The following is a 22927-nucleotide window of genomic DNA, read 5'->3' as shown; positions in this document are numbered from 1 at the left end:
CTGTGGCTTGACCTCCTGTGTCCGTACTGCAAAATTACAGGGTTTGGACCTGGGTCACACTGGGACTCGGGCTCTGACCCACCCCCTTCTCAGGTTCCTAGGACCCAGGTTCTGAGTGCTTGCTGAACTGAGTCACACTGAGTTATGTGTGGATGGAAGAGAGGCTTGGACTCAAACCTGAGTCAGAAGAACCCAGACTGAGTGTCCAGTGTAGACATACTCATGCATGCTCAGCTAGTCATTGGAGTGTGCTCTTAATCAGCCAACTAACAGTGGCTTGAGGGGTTGGTTGGCACTTACATACATAGATTTTTAAATTAAAAGTGTGTACGTGGCTATAGATATTTGATTGTAACCTCCTTCCTCCCAACTCTCTCCCGCAAAGGTCACTTATCTTCACAGACTGTAAGCTCTCCACATCAGGGATTATGTCTTGTGTATGCAGTCCCAAACCTGATTCTTCAATATAAATATTACATAATAACTTTAGTGCTTAGAATGAATCTGTGCCTTGGTGCTACGTTAGCTCATATGTTTTGGGAGTGCCCCTGTATCAAGAATTTCTGGTATGAGGTGGGTCAAAGGATCAATTTGATATTGGATGCTAAATTGGATCCCTCCCCCTTAAGTTTCATTCTTGGATATATTCCTGATACCTGGCAATTACCCTGGTAACAAGGTAGCATGGTTCCAACATGCAGTTTTGGTAGCAAAAAATTAATCCTGCAAAAATGGAAAAGTCCATCCCCTCCAAATATTGATGCCTGGCTCAGTGATATGGCTGACCTCACAGCTAACGAATGACTGGCATTCCACAGAAAGAGAATGCCCAGAAAATTCATAGCAATTTGGGCTGACATTTTAGAGGTCTATGATTAACGTTGACCCCTTCTCTCCCTTTATCCTAGCCCTTTTAATTTACTTTGTGTATTATGATGAATCTGGTATTTTGGTATATTTGTTGTATTTGGAAAAATTAATAAAAAATTATAAATTTTTTAAATAGAATGAATCTGTGGCCAGGTAAATTTCACTTATCACTATGTGCATACCATTCAGCCACTTGGAATATCACTGAGGCAGCTGGGATAGATTCAGATCATCTTGTCTAACATGCAGACCCATGGCTAATAGCAGTGTAGGACCTATGACACACAGTTGAGCAGTTCTAAATCACCCCCCAGCAGAGGTCAACAGAAACATATAAAACCATTATTCTGTTCATGTGTGGGATTTGGATGTCCAATTAAGCTGCCTGCCCATGTTAAAAAAGTAGGTCTACGCTATACCTAAATGAAAGGATTTGTCAGGTAACTGTCACTGTGCAAAGAGTTCAGGCTTACAGCTGTCTAGCTTTTCTACAGCAGAAGTATTAGGCAGGGTAAGAACTCAACATTTGTTTCTGTGCCTCTTAACTTATGTCATGCAGCTAGAGAAAAACTGTTCTGAGTTCAAAAGGGAGTGGAGGAGAGCTAGCCCATTGTAATCCACATTCACTGTCACAGTGCAGCCATCAGGTCCCAACCAGCATCATTATGGTTCGGGTTTGAAAGCTGCTCTGTAGGTTGAAGGTAATGGACACAGGCTGGATGTATACCATCTCATTAGATAGTTTATTCATTCCCACCTGCAACTCCAGCCTTCAGTTAATGCCCTTCCTGACTACAGCTGCAGAGTACTATATTTCTGCTGTAGGAGGTCTCTAGGAGTTCAGCTGCATGGAAAGTGAGGCACTTGGGCCCAGATGCTCAAAGGAACTTAGATACTAACTCCACTGAAGTCAATGGGAGGATCTGACTCTAGGACTCTAGAAGGAGGATGGAGGCATGGGCACCACCTGCTAGACAGTCCATGGAGAGGTGCTTGGGTCAACAATGGAGGTAGTTCCATAGCTGAGGGTAAGAACCACCTAAAGACCCATTAGTCAAAGGAACTGGGGAAAGAGAAGCCCTGTTTGCCTACGTAGGACAAAGAGTCACTAGATAGCATTACAGGTCATATTCTTGAGTAGCGAAAATTGGCACAGCTTGAAGGGTATGCTTGATTTACAGCAGCCGAAGATCTGACCCAACATTCTTTCTTTTCCAGAATTATGTCTGGCCAAATTTTTTCATTGACTTCTGTATTATTGGCGGAATGAAGCGAGGTCGTACATTCAACTTGATTTGAAAGACAGGGCGGGTGAGGTAATATCTTTTATTGGATTGACTTCTGTTGGTGAGAGAGCTGTCTCTTTCACCAATAGAAGTTGGTAGAAAAGAGATATTTCCTAACCTACCTTGTCTCTCTCACGTCCTGGGACAAAAATGGCTACAACACTGTAAACACTCAACTTGACGGCATTTCCCTGTCTGTCTGAATGTGATGCAGTAATGTTTGTATCCAATCAATTCCAAATTTTCAAGGAATATTCTAAACATCAATGGGTTGAGCCCTATCGATTTTGGTGAAAACTGGAAAAGTAGAAGGAAGAAATAGAGGTACACATGGAGCCCCTGGCATCTGTTGCAGATCCAGGAGCTTCAATCAGTTCTGTAATTGTGTATGCATCAAATAATTGGTTGATAGCAGCCATTAATATATTCCAGGATTACAATACCCCGCACCTCAACTGCACCCATTGTCCCAGCAGTTTAAAAATATTGACACTGAATGACATCAACCAAACAAAAAGAAATAAGAATTGGGTGGGGGAGAATGAGAGGGCAGAGACTGACCCTGGTATGGGGGGAAGTATATGGGACAGTGGTCTGGAGGAAGGGAGACATACATGCCTCCCATTCTTTTTGACCAAAAGTCTCCAAATTTAGCATTTATTTTTCTATAATAGCTCCAGTACAGTAAAATGATTCTTCAACTACAGAACTCAAAAGGCTTTACAAAGTCTGGCAAGCTTCATATCCATTAATGCAGATGGGAAACTGAGGCACAGAGCAATGAAGTGACTTGCCCAAGGTCACTCAGCAGATCAGTGGCAAAGTTGGAACAGCCCCTCAGTCACCTAACTCCCAGTCTGCTGCCCAACCCACTGTACACACTGATTCCTAATGTGATATTAGGATGTGGGGCCTCATTTCTAAATCTATTAAATAAAATCTGTTGAAAAAGAAGTGTACTACAGTAGTCTTGGGTTGGGGATGGCATTATGCCTGCTCCCAAGGACACGAGAACTGTCTCACAAGGAGATAGATGTCACACGCTATGGATTTGCATGGGCAGCCTACATAGCTCAGCAAGTGCCATCTTTTTGGAGGAAGTCCCTCCTCTGACGCATTGACACCACCTGTCTCTTTACACTCAGTGGCATCTGTTGGCATTTTTTGTGTGCCAAAGCAAGAATATCAGAACAGAGCAGGAGAGGAAGACACCAAGTTCCTGGGTACTTACAGATGCCAAAGTACCAGGCTGCATTGCGGCGGGGGACTGGAAAATCCATTAGGATCCCTTGGGGAGGCACAACACACACGGACGGGGGACAAGAGGCAAGATACATGCTTGCCTCCACCACCTGTCCAGCAGCCAGAGGTGTTACCTGGAAAGCTTAGAGACCAGGGGGTGAAACGCTTTGCCATGGAGGGCAAAGGCAAAAGGACTGCGCCGGTGGAAGGTGCCAGATGGGCAGTGATGAAATTCTCACTTTGCCCCCAGGAAAGGTACAGCAAACAAGTTTCCTCTTCACTGCTCAGCAAACATACCCTATGACCCAACCACAAGGAGCCACACGGTCATTCCATCTCCAGGAATTTTTGATCCCTGGCCTCTGGTGGGACTGTCTGACGAAGGGGTTTTGTGATGTAGACATCCATCTACTTAGAACTGGGCTGAGACCTAAGAAACTCATTTCACACAGGACACTGAACAGCTGTCAGACAGTAACAACTTTGGGTCAACATTAAAAAAAAACTGTAAAAAACTTGGAAACCCTTTTTAAAAAGAAACAAAACCGAAGTAGAACAAAGTGAACCTACACTGTGGAAAGCGGATTCTAATGAATGCACTGAATGCTTTTATCCTAGTACTTTTTTGTAAAGGATGGGAAGGAGGAGTTCTGAAACCTTAACTGACCCTTCACCCAGAGACTCTAACTTGAACCAAACTTGCCTTGGAGGTTCCAGAATGTTTGGCCAACTTTTGTTCTCATCATTTGTCTCCTGCACTTCCTGGTTTGGCTGTGGTCGGGCTTGCTCCAACACCCACTGAAATCAATAGGAGTTTTTCCACTAACTTCAGCCTTCCTTGCACTAAACCCTAAGCAGTGACATAACCTGAGAAAAGCTCTTCTCCTGCCATTTCCAGCATGGGTTAGGGCTGGAAATTCAGCACCAGGAATCTGAAGAGAACACTGGTTCCCACCAACTTTCCAGGCCAGACCCAGGGGGCTTGGATAATTCATATGAGTTCCTGATCTTTCTCAACTGAATCTGAGCTCTGAACTTTTTGATGTTCTGCCAGTATTAAGGCATTTATTTGTGGTACGCAGAGGTTTATACCCCTCTCCTCTTTGCCCTCATTTCTATGCCTGTCCCAACCCTTGCTTCATAGTGGAGGTAGCTCAGCGCTTGTGTCCCCCAGAATACACGATGAAGGACTGATGCAAATGGGTGAGCTCATGGATGTCTGACCCCCTCCCCCTTCTGCAGTAATTATTTTGCTGGATGAATTGTTTGCAGTGTCGCTTGGTGAGCAACTAGCTTGTGATACTGGAAGGACCTGTGAGTGAGAACTCCACTGTACGATGAACACTTGCTGTGACTCTGCTACTCAGAATGGCCTGATTCTGCTCTCATTTGTATGGGTTTCACACTAGTATAAGACCATTGACTTCAGTGGAGTTACTCCCGCTCTATACCAGCGTAAAGGAGTTCAGAACCAGGCCTATAGATTCATTAGGAATGTTCAGGGTCAGTATAATGGTTTCATCCTCTGCCTTATGATATGGGTGGCAGGTGGACCACCCCTTTGGGGAGGCTAGCCCCGTGCCCCCCCCCCCACGAGGCCCCATCCCCCATTGCTGGAGCCCTGAGCCTTCCCGCCCCCATGGCCAGCCAGAACCCCCAGCCTCTTATACCAGCTGCCCATGCCCTATGAGCCACATTCCCATATCAGGTGATGGCAGTGTCACTCCAGCTAATACTACAGACGTTTTCTTCTCTAGAGTCAATAGCATCAAATCAAAAATTTTTAACGTTTTAAAAGATTTGCTCAAACAGAGAGATGCAGTTTTCCCAAGTATCTGAGAACCTGGTTTGTTCCATTCTGCCTGCTGTCACTTGCAACGGGCAGGGCTGAATTACACAGATCCAAGGGAAGGTCCCAGATCTTGATTTGAGCAATTAGAGGCCTGATAATGTTTTTATTTCCACCACTATTGGGGTAAACTGGTGTCAGAGACATATTTGAACTGTCAGAAACAGCATCAATGTAACGGCTGGAAGCATCTGCTCTACCTATCTGCCAGCACTAGAAGAGCTTTAGGAAAGCAACAGATTAATTGATTAAAATGAATTAAACGAAAAAGTGGCCATGAATCTGGATTTGAACTGGTAAAATCTACCCTCTCTTGTTCATGTTATTTTACAGCTCCAGCCATCGCTGTAGTCCACCACCTTTGGCCTCAGAGCTGCACCTTTCCTTATTCCTTGTTTTTCAGATTGTTTGTTTACAGGAGAGTGGGCTGAGAACTTTTAGCACTGGCATTTTTCAGAGCATAGCAAGGCTTTTAGTACTCAGTGACCAAAAGCAATTAGCACTGGAAAGCTGCGGTCTGCCCAGTGTGAAATGAGCTTGTGGGGGTCTCAGTCCTGTTCTTAGCAGACAAGGACCACATATAACCCCACCACCACCACCACAGCTGGCACTTTCAGTGACTCCTTAGCAGAGCTATCAAAGACTGAGGGTGATATTCACCAATGCAGATGGCCTGTGGTCCATGGAAGCCCACTGCGCTTGAGCAGGGGTGGTTCCTATACCTCATGCACAAGGGTGAACTTTTCAATGAATGGGCTACAGAGAGTGAACTGCCTTCTCATCCTACCCCCTCCCTGCCCCACAGTAGAGGGGAGGGGAAGCATGGGGAAATTTGCACTGTCCTTGTCTGTGCTGGGATTTTTCTGTAGATAAATAGACAGCTTTGGGCTTTAGAAATGTCAATGTAGTTTCTTTCAACAATAAAGTTTGCACAAAAAAGTTAATGGAAGAGTGAAGTGCCACCTGTCAAACCCATCTTTGTGTGCAGCCACATTAAAAACACTGGGGGAGAGGACTGAATGGGGAGTGTGAATACATTAGTGCAGCCATTACACTGAAGGGGAGACCAGTGACGTTGTTGAACCAGCCAACACTCCCCAGTTTTTGCTTTGACTGGTAATCAGCTGATGTGGTAGGAAGCTGTGCTGCTACTTTGTATCTCCTATGCGCCTAAGTTTTAAATTGTAGGTCAAAAATATCCAGAGCTTGATAGAAATGTAAACTAATAGCACATGGCTGTAGCCAAAGAGACATAATCCAACTGGTGATCATGGATGAGGGCTTTTTATGTCACGATAAAGCAGATTATAAACCCAAATGCCTCGCTGAGAAATGTTGTTGCATTGCCTGCTCTTAACAAATACACCTCTACCTCGATATAACGCTGTCCTTGGGAGCCAAAAAATCTCACCGCGTTATAGGCGAAACCACGTTATATCGAACTTGCTTTGATCCACAGGAGTGTGCAGCCTCCTCCCTCCCCCCACGGAGCGCTGCTTTACCGTGTTATAGCCAAATTCATGTTATATCGAGGTAGCGGTGTAGTTGATAACTAACTGAGAATGAAGTGTTCCTGGCAGGGCAGATTGGTGGTGATAGAGGCCAAGGCACCATCAGCTCCTGTGAAGCAGACACATTGGGTGGGATTCGCCTCTCACATAAAGTGGATGTCAGTGAAATGGCAATGATGAGGAACTGGTTCGAGAGGAGAATCATTATCAGAAGTGCAACCAGATTAAAAACAACAGGGGGAGAGGGTTGAACCAGGAGTGAGAATGCATTAGTGCAGGGGGTGGATTGCAGGGTAGACATGAACAGGACAGAAAGAATTGTTTGCCGGGGGTGGTGGGGGGAAATGAGGATCATCTTCCTGCCTCATTCTCCTCACAAACCAGCGCATTCAATGCTTGTTGGCAAGACATCAAAGGCAGTCAAGCTACCAAGAGCACACCCACTCAACTGCCGAAGTTAATTCGGAACAGGCCATTGGAACTTCTGCAAAGGACACAGGGAACATGCTCATGCCTTTAGTCCTCCTATTGATTTCTTGGAGATGCTGAGACAAGTGAGTAAATGGAGGAGCCCTAAGGATGTCACAGTAATTTAAAATACACAAACCTTGGAAGCACTGCCTGTGTTAAAGAGTGAGATGGATTGGTTTAGAGTAAGACAGCACCTTTCATTCTTTAGTGTAAGTTGCACACAATTATGACTCACAGTGAGCAATTCTGCCTGGTCATGTGGTTGAGTGAATAATGTCTTTTCTTGGCTGCATCAGCTCTGTGTGTCCCACCAACCCTACCCCAATCGCCCCATTGCAACAGGCCTCTCACCTGACCAGCTTAATGAGCAAGTATTTGATGTAGGAGTTGCACTAAAGGAGTTTCTACAGAGGTGATTTCATTGGAATTATGCTGTTTTGTAACAGTGGTCTGATCAGGGGCGGCTCTAGACATTTCGCTGCCCCCAGCAGGGCGGCATGCCGCAGGAGGTGCTCTGCCGGTCGCCGGTCCCGCAGCTCTGGTGGACCACCGGAGCCGTGGGACCAGCGGACCCTCCGCAGGCACGCCTGCGGGAGGTCCACCGGAGCTGCCTGCCGCCCTCCCGGCGACCGGCAGAGCGCCCCCCGCGGCATGCCGCCCCAAGCATGCGCTTGGCGTGCTGGGGTGTGGAGCCGCCCCTGGGTCTGATTATGCTTTGCATAATACCCTGAAAGTTAGGTGACTCATAGCAACACTAGCTAGTCACTATTAGTCAATGCAAGTTAAATTCTGAGATTGGCAACACAATTTATTCTTGTTGGGGGCACTGTATGTGACATCCACCAAAGGGGTGAGCTATAAATCCTGGGTTTGGCTACAGCATCTTGTCCCCAAATGGTAGAAATCTCACCTGATCCACTGATTTCAGGCTATTTCTGCCAGTCTCAGAAGATCAGCTCTTCTCACAAGCTTTCCATCGTGTCTAGCATTGTCTGAGCAGGATCTGAAAAATAGCCCCTTTGCTGTTCTGGATTGATACAGAGCTAGTGCAGCAGGGAGTCTGTGGTAGTTGGGAACTGAACTCAGATCTCCTGCGTCCCAGCCCAGTTCCTTTACAGCAAACTCATTTTCTTTCCTCCAAATTATGTGATTGTATAACATGATTTTTTTTTAAAATCAACAAAGGGACCTTATACTCGGTGTCTGTTCTTCAGTCAATAAACTACACCCAAACAGCAGCATACACACACAATACTTGTTTACTCTTACTGGGTAAAAGGTACATTCCAGTCAAGCTTCAGTCTCACAGGTCTTATATTATCATCAGAACTCTCCCTAGATTTACTGCCTGAGAGCATACACTTGGGTGGGGTTTGTTTTCTACTTTTACTGTTGTAAGCAGAAAAGCACAGGCGTTTCTGGCAGACCTCAGACAGCTCACAGTGCAGGAAACAATGTTTTGTGCAATGCAGCTTTCATCTATTCCCTGCAGATTGAGTGAAATCCTGTGAGTCCTTCGCTACATGGAATTCACCTCTCCAACTGTCTCAGGAGAGACTTATCTTCCATAAAATTGGCTGGGTTCCTCCTGATCAAACCTTAAAGAAAAAATCCTTAGCAAGTCAACTTCTACCATTGAAGGAATTACTAGATGAAATTCTATGGCCGGTATTAAGCATGAGGTCTGAGTACATGACCCTAGTAATCCATTCTATGTAGGTATGTGTTTCTTCAGTCCCACAACATGAGGTTCTGGATTGCACGCAGCTCCTCAGAGATAACCATTACGTCTAACAACACCTCAGCGTCCAATTCTAATTCCTAAACTAGTCGAATTCAGGGTAAAATAAGGCATTACAGCATAGACACTACATGTCACATTCTGCAGTCCATACTCCCGTACTCAGGCCAGACTCCCATTCAGTTAGAGGTGTTTCACAAACAGTAGTTGTGTTACAAAGCTCACTGTCCCAGAGCCCCCTCTCACAATGTGGTGGGGCACTGCAGCAGCTTGGTCTCAGTCTCCCCTTCGTCTTTCACAGCTCTACCCAGATGCCAATGCCTTCCACCTGCTTCGGTGACTTCGTCCACGAGCCTTATACTCAGGCCTGTAAATACTTCATCCTCCCCTGTAACAGGGCATGTCACATTCCTTCTTCCCTTGACTACAGAGGTCTTCTACAGCCCTCTCACTAGGGTCTGTGAAAAGTCCTCCTAACTCCCCCATAGGTGCCACTAGTCCCAGCAAACCCTGGCCTCTGGACCTAGGCTCATACAGGCTCAAGCTGTCTCACTATTTTCAGGTCGTGAAATGGCTGGGTGTCGTGGGGTAAGTACACCCCATCACAGTGGGATATAGATTTTCTTATTTCTGGTTTTTGGCTGGGAAGTGCATAAATCCAGGAGAAAGGCGGTTCTCTTGGTATTTCTGTGTAATTCGACAAAAAACTGGGAATCTCTCATGCAAACTGTGTTCTTATGAGATTTCCAGCCTAGTGTCGTACACTCAAAAGATTTAGATAATTCATGTCAAAATCCAAATGTATGGATGACTTGCTGAGCTGAACCTGGATTCTGAGAGCTTAATTCTGTTCTCATCCTGGTGTGAGGCATCATTGACTCACTACTGTATTTCTATGTCAGGCTATCTTCACTGATGTTTAATGGAGTGACTACAAATTTACTACTGTGTTACACCAATTTAAGTCAGTAGGGTTACATGAGTGTGAAACCAGTAGGAGATTAGAATAGGTTCACCAACCACTAGTACACACATACTTACACCTTGCACATCCCCTGGAGATAGGCTCCCATATCCACACACATGCAAGAGGCCCCAACAATACACTACCCCCAAATATGCCCCAGTTTGCACTGCCCCTATACAAGCATGCACCAATATGCACTCCAAATACACAGTGATACCCCATACTACCCTCACCCAGGGGTGCAGGCACACATTTAATTTTAAGGGGGAAAATGCATTGCAGATGGAAAAGAAGAAAAAAAACCACATTCTTTCCGATCAGTCCGATGGGAGATATTTATCTATGGGAAAAGCTTTACAAACTCTAAGTAAGGGGGGGAAGAGTGATATTTTCATAACACTTGAGAGGAAATGCATCTAAATGGAAAATAGCTAAAGAAAAATAATCGCAGCCAGCAAGTTGAAGGAACTGTATTCACAGTGACACAGAGCAACAATAGAAGCTAATGCGAGTCATTTGTAGAAGGAAAAGTGAATAGCTGTGGCATATTTGCAAAGAATATATGGCAGGTTACCAAAGGCAAAGCTCCAAGGAATACCAGCTGGGGCATGAGAAGGGAGCTATCAAAGGAGGAGGGAGGTATAACAGCATCATGCAATGGTTGGCACCATTTCCTTAAAGTGGTTCATGAAATGAGACATAGCTGCTAGGAGACAGTAAATCAAGGTGTTGGCGTCACTAGCTGTAGATCATGGCAGTTGGCCAAGGAGTGTACAAAATAGAAATGCATTAGTAAGTAAGATTTGTGTGTGTGTGTGTGTGTCTGTTATATCATGCCTAAATTGGCAAATCCACCATTTATTAAAACAAAGCAGTGAATTAGGGGGGCATAGCTATTCTCCAATTTTGATCAGGGGAGTTTATTTAAAATTGTGCTTCAGAAAAATGAAAAAAAAAATTCAATCCAACCTCCCTAAGCAGAACACATTCCATTAATGGAAAATTACATCCCATTTGCTTTGCACATTGACCTTATTATTGCAAGTCTAGGACAGCCTATTGTTTTGTGCATCTTAGCAACACACAGGGTCGAAAAGCTTAGTAAATAAGAAGGCATCCAAAATGCCATAGTAACATACCATTTATCCTGACGTTTGCACAAGGTTAATTTCCATATTTGGATCCTTCACTCCTCTGGAAACTGTTTCTGAAATTTAAAAAAAAATGCCCTAAATAAAAAAGGTAATTCGATATTTCTAATGAAATTCAGGATTTAATCAAAGCAAAATGAATTGGATAGATATTTAATGCCCCCAAATGGGATTAAATTTGGATTCTTCACTATCCTGTTTTGCAGTCAGGTGATTTGAATCAAAAGGTATTGTAATTTATGTGATCACTTAGTATCTGAAGGGGAAGGAAATGTCCTGAGTTGCATCATATGGCAGTCAGAACAACCTTGCTACAAGGCAATTTAATATGACAATTGTGATACTATTCCTATTGTTCTGTCTGCACTGTTCTATTCAGGCAGGTCTCTGCTGACCTTTACAATGCCTGCATGAAGCCCCATTGGGAACTGAATTCTTTAATTGCTTGTAAGAGCTTGTGCACACCAAGTCCCCTCTCTGCTCTAGTTTTCCCACCTGAGAAAGGGGGATTCATTGATTCATAGATTCATAGATTCTAGTGCTGGAAGGGACCTGGAGAGGTCATCAAGTCCAGTCCCCTGCCCTCATGGCAGGACCAAATACTGTCTAGACCATTCCTGATAGACATTTATCTAACCTACTCTTAAATATCTCCAGAGATGGAGATTCCACAACCTCCCTAGGCAGTTTATTCCAGTGTTTAACCACCCTGACAGTTAGGAACTTTTTCCTAATGTCCAACCTAAACCTCCCTTGCTGCAGTTTAAGCCCATTGCTTCTTGTTCTATCCTTAGAGGCTAAGGTGAACAAGTTTTCTCCCTCCTCCTTATGACACCCTTTTAGATACCTGAAAACTGCTATCATGTCCCCTCTCAGTCTTCTCTTTTCCAAACTAAACAAACCCAATTCTTTCAGCCTTCCTTCATAGGTCATGTTCTCAAGACCTTTAATCATTCTTGTTGCTCTTCTCTGGACCTTCCCCAATTTCTCCACATCTTTCTTGACATGCGGTTCCCAGAACTGGACACAATATTCCAGTTGAGGCCTAATCAGCACAGAGTAGAGCAGAAGAACGACTTCTCGTGTCTTGCTCACAACACACCTGTTAATGCATCCCAGAATCACGTTAGCTTTTTTTGCAACAGCATCACACTGTTGACTCATATTTAACTTGTGGTCCACTATAACCCCTAGATCCCTTTCTGCCATACTCCTTCCTAGACAGTCTCTTCTCATTCTGTATGCGTGAACTGATTGTTGCTTCCTAAGTGGAGCACTTTGTATTTGTCTTTATTAAACTTCATCCTGTTTACCTCAGACCATTTGTTCAATTTGTCTAGATCGTTTTGAACTATGACCCAGTCCTCCAAAGCAGTTGCAATCCCTCCCAGTTTGCTACTTTATATGCCAATATCTATGTCGTTGATGAAGATATTGAACAGAGCTGGTCCCAAAACAGACTCCTGAGGAACCCCACTTGTTATACCTTTCCAGCAGGATTGGGAAGCATTAATAACTACTCTCTGAGTACGGTTATCCAGCCAGTTATGCACCCACCTTATAGTAGCCCCATCTAAGTTGTATTTGCCTAGTTTATTGATAAGAATATCATGCAAGACCGTATCAAATGCCTTACTAAAGTCTAGGAATACCACATCCACCGCTCCTTTGTGATGTATTGTGATAAAAAGTGCTCAATAAGAGCCAAATATAATTAAGATTATGAACAAGCATTTTACTAGATGGGGGACTCTGTGCGGTAGGAAAGGAACAGCACTGGTCTGCAATGAATATGAAGAAGATTCTTTATTGAGGCTGCTGGACATAGACCCTGTGGTTCTCTCTGGATTTCTAAGGCCTTGTCTACACTCAAATTTGTCCTGTTTAGTTTAACTCCACGGATTTAACTAGTGCAAACCTCTGTGCAGAGCACTCATTTTGGTTTAAGATTGGGTTGTTTCTAATTAGCCTAACCTTGAGCCTAATCATCTTAATGGAAATAAGCCTGGTTAAAATTGAAATAAGGGCATCTACATCATTGTAACTAATAGGGTTGCCAACTTTCTAATCGCACAAAGCTGAACACCCCTGCCCCACACCTTTCCCAAGGCCCCACCCCTGCCCGCCCCTTCCCCGAGGCCCTGCCCCCCACTCCCTACATTCCCCCTCCCTCAGTGACCCACTCTCCCCCACCCTCACTCACTTTCACTGGACTGGTGCAGGAGGCTGGGGTGCAGGGGGGGCGAGGGCTCTAACTGGGGTGGGCCAGAAATGGGGGGTTCAGGGGGTGGGAGGGGGCTCTGGGCTGGGGCAGGGAGTTGGGGTGTGGGAGGGAGTGAGGGCTCTAACTGAGGGTGCAGACTCTGGGATGGGGCCAGGGATGAGCAGTTTGGGGTGCATGAAGGGGCTCTGGGTTTGGGGGGCGACTCCCAGTCAACAGTGCAGCAGGGCTAAGGCAGGATCTCTGCATGTCCTGGTTCCGCACTGTGTCCCAGAAGTGGCCACCAGGTCCGGCTCCCAGGTAGGGGGGGCCCAGGAGGCTCCATGCGCTGCTTTCGCCTGCAGGCAACACCACCCCAGCTCCAGTTGGCCGCGGTTCCTGGCAAATGGGAGTGCAGAGCCAGTGCTCAGGGTGGGGGCAGCTCATGGAGCCCTGTAGCTCCCCCACTAAGGAGCCAGACCTGCTGGCTGCTTCCGGGGCGCAGCCAGAACAGGTAGGGACTAGCCTGCCCTAGCCCTGTAGCACCGCCGACTGAACTTTTAACAGCCCAGTCAGCGGTGCCAACTGGAGCCGCCACAGTCCCTTTTAGACCAGGCATTCTGGTCAAAAACTGGACACCTGGCAACCCTAGTAACTAAATCAGTTTAAAATCCTCCCTTACATTACACAGGAGCAGCTCTGCAGATAGCCTGAGAATTAGGATTTGTCCATCGCAGCCTCTGCTGTCTAGTGTCACCACATGGGTATATCTTCACTGCAGAGTTAGTCCAGGTGGTGGTACCTGAGTCACCCTGGTTTGCCTAGTCTGAGTGTGTGCAACCTCACTGCAAAGCCCTACCTGCGTTGCTGTGTCCTCACAGTTTCTGCACTTCCCTATGTGTGTCCAGGGGCATATCCCATGGTGCTTTGGGATGAGATGCTCTATGATTCTTTCCCAGTCAATTACAGGAGACCCTGTTTGTCCTTCAGGAGGAACTGTGGAAAGGTACTGGAGGATTATAAGCACTCAAAAGATATAGCCGGCATCCTCACTGCAAACTTTGCAGCTTCCAGCCTGAGTTGAAATGGACCCCACCACCAGCTGGGCTATCCTGGATTTAACACACCTCCAAACCCAGTTGAAAAGATTTGTGTGTTGACATTGAGGGTTTGGGCTAAAACCTGGGTATGAACCTGGGTTAACTCTAAAGTGAAGACATATCCACAATGTCACCTTAAATCCGAGCACAGATTAAGCAGTCATGGAAGGCACTGTTAGCTCCACCATAGATTTCAGATCCTCAAGAGGATCCAAAACTGAATTCAGGGATACAGACAGTATAAGATCCTCAGACACTGTAAGTGCACTGATTTCAAAGGAGCCACACCAGCTGACATCAACTGAGGATCTGGATTCAGGTGTGCACAGACTGGGATGAAAGCACTATCAAACTCAGGTAAGAGGGTTGTGTGTATGGATGGGAGGGGCAACCCAAGTTAACTCTGCAGTGAAGACGTACCCTAAGGCAGGGGTTCGTGGCTTGTTCAGGGTAAGCCCCTGCGGGCCGTGAGACGCTTTGTTTGCCTGAGTGTCCACAGGTATGGCCGCTCGCAGATCCCAGTGGCTGCGGTTCACCATTCCTGGCCAATGGGAGTTGCAGGAAGCAGTGGCCCATCCCGCGCCGCATCCTGCAGCTCCCATTGTCCAGGAACGGCGAACTGTGACCATTGGGAGCTGCGAGCGGCCGTTCCTGCGGGCGGTCAGGCAAACAAAGCGTCTCGTGGCCTGCCAGGGGCTTACCCTGAACAAGCCATGAACCAAGTTTGGGAACCCCTGCCCTAAGGTGACTCAGTTTGTTCCCCCATACCCTCCAGGATTTGGCCTTCAGTGTAAGCCAGCACAGCATCTGGCCCAGCGACCACAGTTATCAGAAGTAAGGTAATCCCTTTATCAACCCCCATCCCTCACAAGCAGCAGAGATGCGGAGTTTATACTCCATGACCTCAGCCTTACACAAAGTATTTCTTGCCATCTCTTACAGGGCTTTTGACTGCAGCTCTGGTTTTTTTGTTCTAGTTTCATTAAGGGGCTAAAACGTTGCAACAAATGGTTTAGAAACGATAAAAAAGAATCCTGTCTCCCCATTTGTAGTAATTACGGATGCAGTTCAGCATAATGTGATAATTAGTCTCCTGGAAATCATTCCTCAAGTTCATACTGTGATATAGCGTGAAATAAATCTGAGCCAACCATACAGTTCTAATTTGAGCGTGTGGCAGTCAACTGGTACGTTAATTCAATTACAATGAGTTTGTTGGTAAGAATAGAAGTTTTAATGGTGGGGGGAGGAGGAAGGATAAATTCCATCAATATTAGTGGAATCCACTCCACATTCGTAGCTCTCTAAATTACAGATACAAGATCTTTGTTCAAATTACTGACAAGGTTACCAGCTGGGACTTTACACTCAATTCAATTATTTTATATTGTACCTTCAGGCTCCATTCCAAAGTGACTCTTAAAGAATAATCAGACTTACTCAATAGGCAATCAAAAGGAAATTACTTTATGTAAGTACAACAAGGTTACAGATTTGGTTGCAGTCTATAAGTTAGCTACTTCTGATCTTCAGTGCTTTAAAATTTATACTCTGAGACACTATGATGTACAGGCTAAAGCAGCTGAGATAGGATTTCCTCTCATTTCCAGATTAGCCCTTTTATTGGCACCACAGTCACTCAGAAAGGCAGGTGAAAGGTAGCACTTTAAACTATAAATAAATAAATAAATACATGGTAGTTGGATATCATTACTTGTATCACATATAGTAACACCTAGAAGCCCTCCCTAAGAAAGACACCTCATTGCGCTAGGCAGCATACCAGTGTTGCCAATTCTTGTGATTTTATCTTAAGTCTTATGATCACTGCTATTTTGCTTAAAGCCCCAGCTGCTGGAGTCATGGAAGTACATAAGACTTTCAACTTTCATCAAAAAAAATTTTCAGCCTTAATGGTTCATGGAGAAACCATGCAAATGTGACAAATGTGATCCCAGTGCACAGTAAAGACTCAGACGCCAGAAGGCAAATAGAAACTCCAATTTTTAAAAAGAGCATGATTTTTCAGGGATCTGACATGACTTTTTAAACATTTGGGGTTGGCAATACTGGTACACACACAGATATCAAGAGACAGTTTGTGCTTTTTACCTTTGCAGCCGTCTCTTTATAATTAAGATTTTTGTGAGTACTCCCTCTTTCCTAAGAATGTTTCCAGATTAAGCTATTAGGGTCTCAGTTTTGCCAACTCTCATAATTTAATGAAAAGTCTTGCAATACTTGCTGTTTTAAAGCCCCAGCTGCTGGCATCATGTGATTATGGGAAAATCTCAGCTTTCCTTTGGAAAAAAAAAAGAGTAAATTTCTAACCTTCCAGATTGCAAAACAGTTTGAAACTGTGAGCCCTAAAGTCTCAAAATCAGAAGGCAAATTAAAAGAACCCACTATTTATTATTTTTAAAATCTCATTATTTTAAAGCCAATATTATGATTTTGGGGGCTTGTGTTTTTGAATGTTTGGTGTTAGTAATACTGAGGTCTGATCCTGAGTGCACTGAAGTCTATGGTAAAACTCCCAATGACTTCAGTGTGGCAAGATCAGACCCTTAATGACATGCCCAGAGAAGTCTCCCTGAACAAATCTGTAACTTCTGTCACGGAAAAGGTGCATTATCTGGTTTGCATTATCTGATATTGCGTTATCTGATACATACAGAACATTCCTAATATGATTTTACATATTAGACCAATTGCTCTCCCTTCTGAGACACTGAAGGAGGGGAAGCCTCCAGACCTAAATTCAGTTTGTGAAATTTAGAGGAAATAAAGAAATAGGAGAAGGGAAAAAACAGTGGGAACTAAAGCAATCCAAGAATAACATGTGATACATTGATAGTAACACCACTCGAGTCTGAAATGAATAAAAAATAATACAAGAATCTGTGTCTGAAATTGTTTAACTCTAAACAGAGCTTCACAAATCCTGGTTTCTTTCCTGTTCATTATATTCATTTTTATAAGTCACTCATTGCAAGCAGCAGCATGAGCTCCCTACCCTTTCTGGGTAGCTGTACCTATTTGCTGGGCAGAGGTCAGATGATTTAAATGTAGCTATGCTGATTTACACCAGCTGAGGATCTGGCCCTTATACTGTATCTCTATCAGCTGTGCATGAGTTAAGCTGTCATGCAACTCTGGCTGTTCACAACAATGGGACTGGTGTTGGAACAGCTCTAGCACATGTATGGCTGAATGGGAGGTGGAATACTCAACACAGAGGCCTGATCTACACTGGGCGGGGGTCGATGTAAGATACGCAACTTCAGCTACAGGAATACCGTAGCTGAAGTTGAAGTATCTTATCCCGACTTACCTCCCATCCTCACCGCGCGGGATCAACGTCCGTGGCTGCCCCGCCGACTCCGCTACCGCCGCTCGCTCTGATGGAGTTCCGGAGTCGATGGGGAGCGCGTTCGGGGATCGATATATCGCGTCTAGATGAGACGCGATATATCGATCCCTGATAAATCAATCACTACCCACCGATACGGCGGGTAGTCTGGACATACCCAGAGGCTTAGCATAGCCTAAGGTCAAGTCACTGCTAGAAAAGCCGGATTTCCATACCTATGGTTGGGAAACCATGTGAGCTAAGGGTGTTAAATGAGGAGCACCAGCCACTTTACAGTGAGAAGAGGTGGCATTTAACATGCTGAGAGAATAGAACTTCTATGGTTTTTATCCAAAGCAACACATGTAACTGAACCAGGGCCTATGAGACCCCCTACAAGACACATAGATGATTAAGTGCAGCACAGCAGTGATACCAGCTGGGATAAGAGTTCTCATGAAGTTCCCCATGCTGTATGTTTCATAACCCAAGAAAGTGTCTCTTGGAAACACATCGGTTCCTAACCCTGATCAACATTTCACACATGCTTTCTATGGCTATAATAGACCATACCAAAATTCTGAGTCGGAATAACCCCCAATCCACTATACGGGTGCTGCTCAGACCCTCTCTACATAAAGCCAACCAGGGGATTGCCACCTTTTCTAGCTCAGAGTTCCATGGACATTCCCAAGTAAAGCTCTGCTTGTCTAGTGTGTCTGTGCATATCTACACTGCATCTGGGAGTGAGCCTCCCAGTCTGGGTCCACAGACTTGTGTTAACGGGGCTTCACTAATGCTTTAAAATAGCTGTGTAGATGGTGCTTCGAGATTGCGGCTCAGGCTGGAACTTGGGCTCTCAGGCCCATCCCCACCAGGCTTCAGAGCCCAAGCTCCAGCCTGAGCCACAGTGTCTACACAGCTATTTTCAGAGCACTAGCACAAGCCCTGCAAGCGCAAATCTGTGGCCCTGGGCTGGGAGGCTCGTTCCCAGATGCAGTATAGAAATGTCCTCTGAGTCTTAAGAGGCATGCCTGGCTATGCTGATGACATGGCTCTCCTTACAGCTATCATGGGTACAGGTATAGAGGTGTATGCTGCTGGACAGGGACAGTCAAAACACTTGGTCATTACCTCCTCCAGTGGCTTTTGTCTTAAGAGCAATGTGTATTTCCTTCTAGTTTAGCTGGCTCCATTTCCGGAAGAGACAGGTCCAAGCTGCAAAGTCTGATCTGAGCCCCACCAAACCTTGAGGGTGTTGGGACTTGGAATACTGAGCTAGGTCCCTCTGTACACTTAAGAGAAATGGCCTGAGGTAGGATGTTTGAGCTGAGCGCACACAAACCTCATTTCTAAAGCATACATCGAGTGCATTAACGGAGAGGGGAAAAATCTAAAGCTCACAAGCATCAAGTATCTCATTCACTGGAGCTTGCAGTCCTGGCAGTTTTTGCTGCAGCTCTCTCTACAGGAATGTAAACAGTTCTATTTGCAATGTCTATGTTATGTCTCCAGTTTGGTATAATTTCCTAAACAGTGTTGCTGCCAAGAGCACAAAGTGTGAAGCTATCAGAGAGGAGCAGCACTGTCTGTAGTATCTGAACAGGCTCAGTTGGAGGCCAGGATCACTAAACGTTCACGACTCAAGCCCATAGGTGAAACACAATTGTCTTTACAGGTTTTTATTTCCACTGTAAATTATGCTGAAAGATGTGGTGGTTGTTTTTAGTCTGGTGATTCTTAGATGTATTCTGGGCTACCAGGAACCTCCTCTAACGAGGCAGAGCATCTCTGTGCATGCTGTGCTAGTCATTTACTCATGGGGGAGCATTTGCAGCTACCAGACTTGCTAGGACACACTTCACCGTGCAATCCCCTCCATGGGCTTTGGCTACTGAGTAGAGCTGTACAAATGTGGCAGATTTTCCTTTCAAAGCTTGGCACAAATACTGGGCCCAATTCTCCCTTGCCTGGCATTTTGTGTCCTTATTTACACCTGTGCAAAGGAAATGTCAAATGCCACTCATAGAGAATTTTGCACTCACTTTGCCTAGTGTAAGTGGCTGCACAAGGTGCAGCATACAAATAAGCCCCACCCCTTCCATTTCAGTTCCTGTGGAACCACATCCCTAAATTCTGCAGAGATTTTGGGGTTCAAATCAACTGCACAATTTCAAAGAAACAGTCAAATCCTCCAAGCTTCACTTTGTTTCCCATGGAAACTGGATATGGGTCAGGGAAGCAGAATTCTGATCTGGATCCAGATCTGATTTGCCAAATCCACTGCTGGTTCAGGGCCAGCTAATCTCTTTTAGGAGAAGTTCAGATCCAGACTGCACTGCGATAGGGACCTCTTCTCATCGAAGTTTCAGGGCATTCAAACCCGAAACTTGGATTGTTCATCTCTGAGCCAGAAGAAATTATGAGTTTCACATGATTTTAACATAAGGACATTAATTGGCTCACATGGGTTTGAAAACAGCCCCAGGATCACTTAGAGTGGTTTGCAAAGACATTGCCTCTCTTCTTATCAAGTGCTGTTCGCTTATGGCATGCAAATCGCAGAGACCAGCCCAGGTGCTCTAACAGTTCTGAGATCTGAACTTGAGGGAGTGAAAGCAGGGCATATTCAGTTGTGGAACTCAATCCTCCTGTTGGTCTACAAACACAAGTTTGTTGACAATGCAAGGGCCTGCCTGTTCACCCAGGTGCTTCAAGGAGGATAGGTAGAGGGGCTGTCTTAATAAAAGTCTGACAGCATTCCATATTCATGGTTTCAAAGGCTACGGCGTACAAAACCATACAGCAGTGCTTGGGGTGATTGCCATAGAATACCGTAGGTTGGAATTTTAAATGAAAATGGGAGTGGGATTTGGAATTTCCCTGTCCCAGTGCTAAGAATGACTGACCAAGTGAGTCGCTTTTAGAGTAAATATTTCTTGTTTCCATGGATGTTCCTCTTGAAAAAGGAGGACGTGTTAATTTATAGTGAGAACAGTGGTGGTTGGGAGTCAGGACTTTTGGCTTCCATTCCCAGCTCTAGGAGAGCAGGGAGGTTTTGTGCTTAGAGCATGGGACCAAGACTCAGGATTCCTTGATTCAATTTCCAGCCCTGTTCAGTTTCATTTTTTGACCTTGGCAAAGTCACTTGGTACCTTCCTTTACGCATCCATAAAATCTATCTATTGCCTCACACCATATTTGTATGATAAGGTGGGGATAAACATACTTACCTGCCTCACATGTGTCTTCTGTGGCTCAGTTATTTAAAATGTACAAAGAGATCTAAGATTTAATAATGAAAATGCCATCAAAATGCAAAGTTAGTAATATAGAAATCTTTAAAAAAAAATACTGTGACTTTTCCAAGTATTTGCAAGGATTAAATGGAGGCATAAACAACAGGTATCTGAGCCAAATCACATTATGCATTTGCACAACACTGCTATTCCTGAAGGGAGCAGAGACATCCCCGTTGGTATATGTACCGCATGCCCTGTCTGCTCTGCAACAGGGAAAGCATCAATCCCAGAATACTTTTAACCCCCGCAGCTCTTTGCAGATTGTGGCTCTTGCAGTTGCCAAGTGAGAATGGCGCTTTGCCACAAAACCTGGGAGAGTGTGGCTCTTTATTGTAGGAAAGCAAAGAGTACCTGCCTGAATGCTGGTGGATGCTGATGATGGGGCATGCATGGTGGGGGCACGTGGGGTCTCTGGCAGGCAGAAGGAGAGAACCATCATGCAATGAGCAGGAACATTCTCTCCCTTGTGCCTGCAGAGCACAGCGTGCAGTGTAACTGGAAATCAGAAGAGCAAAAAACATTCCAGAGTGCTCCAACAACAATGCCGCTCCGCAGGCATTTAGCAGCACAACCCACTGCTGCTCATTCAGAGGTGTGTAAATTACACAGCAGTAGGTGAGTGTGGATGGGAGGGCAGATTGAAATGGGGTAGAGAATATAAACAACAGCATCACATCTATAGCCAAGGAGGATAAGGAAAGCAGCTCATTTTTAATGGAGGGGAAAGGGAAGTATATATAGTATTGAGTAGCTTAATAATAATGCCTATTTCTTATATAGTGCTTTTCATCACTAGGTCTTAAAGCGCTTCACCATCTTTTAATGTATTGATCCTCATAACTCCCATGTGAGGTGGAGAAGCATTATTATCCCCATTATGGGGAAGGGAGGCACAGAAAGGGGAAGAAATTGCCCAGGATAGCACGGGGGTCCATAGCAAAGCAGGGAACTTAACCTGAGTTTCCCACATCCTAAACCGACGCCCCAACCACTGGACTATCCTTCCCTTCACAGAAAGCACTCAGGTCCTCATTCTCCTCTCCCTTACATCAGTATAATTCCATGGAATTCAAAGGCTTTATTCCTGATTTACACCACTGAGAGAGAAGACTCAGGCCCCTCTGTGTTTTCAATTCACACATGAGCAAAAATGGTCTCTTTCATCAGGGTTCTCAGAATTCTCTCCTCTGCCACTTTGCCACCTCCACAAAAGAAGAGTTAATGGCACCAAATAAGTAATACAACAGGGATTTATTTTAGACATCCCTAATCGATGCAAGCTGAGCTACAGGAGTAGGGGAACAAATGAGGAATGGTAATTAACACTCACAAAGGAGAGCCTGCTATTTCTCAGAAAGGAGGCAGCTAATTCTATCCTGTGTGCAATTCTGGTCTCCCATGTTTAAGAAAGATGAATTCAAACTGGAACAGGTGCAGAGAAAGGCTACTAGGATGATCCAAGGAATGGAAAATCTACTTTAGGAGAGGAGACTCAAAGAGCTTGGTTTGTTTAGCCTAATCAAAAGAAGGCTCAGGGGAGATACGATTGCTCTCTATAAATACAGCAGAGGGATAAATACCAGAGGGGAGACAGGTCATTTAAGTTAAGCACCAAAATGGACACAGGAACAAATGGATATAAACTGGCCATCAACAAGTTTAGGCTCAAAATTAGGCAAAGGTTTCTAACCATCAGAGGAGTGAAGTTCTGGAACAGCCTTCCAAGGGCAGCAGTGGGGGCAAAAAAACCTAACTGGCTTCAAGAATGAATTTGATAAGTTTATGGATGGGATGGGATGATGGCACAGCCTACAATGGCATGTGGTCCATCGGCAACTGCTAGTAGCAAAAATCTCCAGTGGCCAGAGATGGGACACTAGATGGG

The 22927-nt window shown here is 45.0% G+C and overlaps 1 protein-coding gene across 4 annotated transcripts in view; it reads right to left on the bottom strand.

Moving 5' to 3' along the window:
• The window catches only part of MORN1 (MORN repeat containing 1), a 317167-nt gene that overhangs the window by 115248 nt on the left and 178992 nt on the right, over positions 1 to 22927 (bottom strand). For 3 of the 4 annotated variants that reach the window (XR_005590384.1, XR_005590385.1, XR_005590381.1), the window contains one exon: positions 11077 to 11144. The gene's annotated coding sequence lies outside the window, so the exon portion shown is untranslated. Of the gene's footprint in view, positions 1 to 11076; positions 11145 to 22927 lie in introns of those variants that run through there. The other variant, XR_005590383.1, reaches the window with a different exon arrangement.

Source organism: Mauremys reevesii, linkage group 21 (assembly GCF_016161935.1).
Source record: "Mauremys reevesii isolate NIE-2019 linkage group 21, ASM1616193v1, whole genome shotgun sequence".
In the NCBI taxonomy this organism is placed as follows: domain Eukaryota; kingdom Metazoa; phylum Chordata; order Testudines; family Geoemydidae; genus Mauremys; species Mauremys reevesii.
Note: the sequence above shows the minus strand (reverse complement) of the source record. Positions and strands in the feature narration are given on the sequence as shown.